The sequence below is a fragment of the Tenrec ecaudatus genome, chromosome 18 (assembly GCF_050624435.1).
Source record: "Tenrec ecaudatus isolate mTenEca1 chromosome 18, mTenEca1.hap1, whole genome shotgun sequence".
NCBI classification, from domain to species: domain Eukaryota; kingdom Metazoa; phylum Chordata; class Mammalia; order Afrosoricida; family Tenrecidae; genus Tenrec; species Tenrec ecaudatus.
The window spans coordinates 72,622,194-72,625,065 of NC_134547.1; the positions used below are offsets into that span (position 1 = coordinate 72,622,194).

At 53.3% G+C, this 2,872-nt stretch overlaps 1 non-coding gene across 1 annotated transcript; it reads left to right on the top strand.

Moving 5' to 3' along the window:
- Positions 1–252: 252 nt before the first annotated feature.
- Positions 253–453, top strand: LOC142432880 (small nucleolar RNA SNORA73 family). Its single transcript, XR_012780977.1, has one exon. It is a non-coding gene; the product is annotated as a small nucleolar RNA SNORA73 family (small nucleolar RNA).
- Positions 454–2,872: the final 2,419 nt, after the last annotated feature.

Genomic DNA, 2,872 nt, shown 5'->3' on the forward strand with positions numbered 1-2,872 from the left:
CAAAGAAGATAAGCACAATCAAAGCAAGTATCGCTCTCCCAGACATGGCCCGCACGCCCCGATTGGGATGGTGCTGTCAGGTGATGTCAAGTTCGTTCTGACTCAGCGACCCAGTGTGCAACCAACGAACCCCTGCCCGGTCCTGTGCCATCCTCCCCAAGGCCGCCATGCCTGAGCCCATGAGGCAGCCACTGCACCCATCCATCTCCTTGAGTGCCTTCCTCTTTTCCGCTGGGACAAACCCACCCGATGAGGATATGGATGCTCCCGGGGGACATTCTCCCTGGCCTCCATCCAAGTGTCATGGAGGAGCACCTGCTCTGCCCAAGATAGACAGTCCTTTTCCACAACATCGGAGAACAAGCCGGGTCTTGAGCCTGTGCGTGCAGACGCCTACAGCCTCTCCGAGTCCTGTGAACAGCGATGGAGGAGACAGGCGTGCAGGAGACAGCCCTCTCATGCACACACCCCCCACCCCCTTGGAATCCAGCTCCTTTCTATGCGTGCGGTTTTCTTCTCTGTTGCAGAATGCTCCGAATGGCGACCGCTATTAAGAGCCAGCTCAAATCGTCATCTGTACTCTCAAGGAGGAAAAGAAAGGGCCTCTCTTCCAGGCTGGCCTTTGTTTCTCAGGCCTTCCTTTTTGGGTCCGGTGACTTGAATTGCTTAAAAGGCATCAAAATTTAAATTCCCATGCTGCAGGTCCTCACTTAAAAGGTTAAGAGATGAAATTCCTTTGGTCGCTTCATCTTTTAACTCCCCTTTCCCCTGAATGTATTGAATATCCCTCTTATTATAAAATAAAAGATGCTGTTTAAAAACAAACAAAAAAAATACTGCCGCCAAGTCAGTTCAGACTCAGTGACCCTATAGGACCTGGGAGAACTGCCCCTGTGGGTTTCGCAGCCTGTACCTCTTAAACGGAATAAGAAACTTCATCTTTCTCCAGAAGAGTGACCAGTGGTTTCAAACCACTGGCCTGGTGGCTAGCAGCCCAATGCGTAGCCTTCTACAGAATCAGGAGCACCCTCGGAGAATCCCTCCCAAAGGTTCCTTGTCAACAAAACCACGTGTTGACTCTTGGCCAATCACGGGAAGAAAATGAGAGGTCCCTCATGGGCGTAACTTACCAGGGGCTGGAGCTGGAGCTGGAGGTGGCCCACTTCCGTGGAGGCCCTGGATGTGCTTAGCGAGGAGGACAGAGGAGATGCGACTGAAGGCCGTGAATGAGTCATACCCACCGCGCAGAGCTGAGCGGATGCCCGAAGATGAATGTGAGGTGCCCACGGTGGCCTGGGCTAGATTGGATGGCAGACTGGCCAGCGGTAGACACTGCTACAGAGGGGCCTGGATAAATCGGGTATCTATGGAAGAGGTAGGATCCACGGAGTTTCCTGGTGCCTTGACAGCTTGGTGTGAACGATAAAGTCCTTCCTAGGATTCACATGAATATTACATGTCTGTTTTTCTACATTCAATTTCCTAGTAACCACACACCCCTACCCGCCGCCTAGAACACAGCAATCTGCTGCCAGCAAGAGCCTGCAGGGAGAGGTGTCAGCTCCCGCAATTAAAGCTTCATACGAGAGTCCACACGAGGAAGGACAGCATGCACTGGGGGCTCTCCAGCCCTGAGCGCTTGGAATCAATTCCACACAACTTGCGGGGACTCTGAAAGAGGAAACCAATCGCAAAACATGGCAGGCAATCAATTCCACGTGAAAACCAAATTGCAGTACTTAGGCTGACAACCTGATTAAAATTTTAAACTATAAAGTACAAAAGGCGGCCTGGAGGCGTCATGGGAAATGCGTCGAGCTGCCAACCTCCAGGTCAGTGGTTCAAACCCACCTCCGCGGGAGGACGCTGCGGCTGTCTGCTTCCGAAAAGATGTGAAACCTCAGACGCCCAAAGGAACAGTTCTACCCTGCCCCCTGGAGTCGCCGTGGGTTGTAATTCACTCGATGACAGCGACTTTGAGGCATAAAGCAGGGCGTGGGGAACGTCCATCCAGCCAAGGGCCAGATTATCATAAATAGCTCACTGCCATCAAGTCCATGCCCAGTCACAACGGCTCACGAGGCCAAGTAGAAGTGCCCCTGTGGATTTCCAGGACTGCGGCTGTCTGTGGGAGTAGAAAGCCCCGTCTTTCTCCTGCCACACAGCTGGTGGTTTCGAGCACTGAACCTTGAGGATCACAGCCCAGTTTGTAATGCTCCTCTAGCAAGGCCCACAAAACCGTGCGGACCGGCTCCTATCACCCACCTCACCGGAGGGAAGCCGTCCCAGCCATCATCATGCCAGGGGTGAGTTGAAATGTTGGACCAGCAGGGCCTACGCGTGATATTCCAAATGTGCGCATGGCACTTGGCAAATTCCCCACCCCTGCTGTAAAGTGAGGCAGCCTGGTGGTGTGCCATGGTAAAGCACTCTGCAGCTCACTGCAAGGTCAGCGGTTCAAACCCACCAGCTGCTCTGCAGGAGAGTGGGGTGGCCACTGCTTATGTCAGGATTAGAGTCCACTGCCAGCGAGTCCATTCTTACTCACAGGGACCCTACCGGCCTGCTGGTTTCTGCGACTGTGAATCTCAACAGGAGCAGGCTGCCTCTTCGTTCTCCCCCCGAGTGGGTTTGAACCGCTGACCTTGCCCAATACTTAACTACTATGCCACCAGGGTTCCTCTGTAAAGATTACAGCCTCGGAAATCCGCAGGGGCAGCTCTGCTCCGTCCCAGAGGGTGCCTAAGAGTCGGAATAGACCACTTCACGGCACTAGCTTGTTCAGGGTATAAAGCAAAGGATTTTCTTAAGCCTGCACCCAGTCAAAAGCCCCGTCTCATGACTGTTTCCTGCTGAGTCATTCTCTCCACAA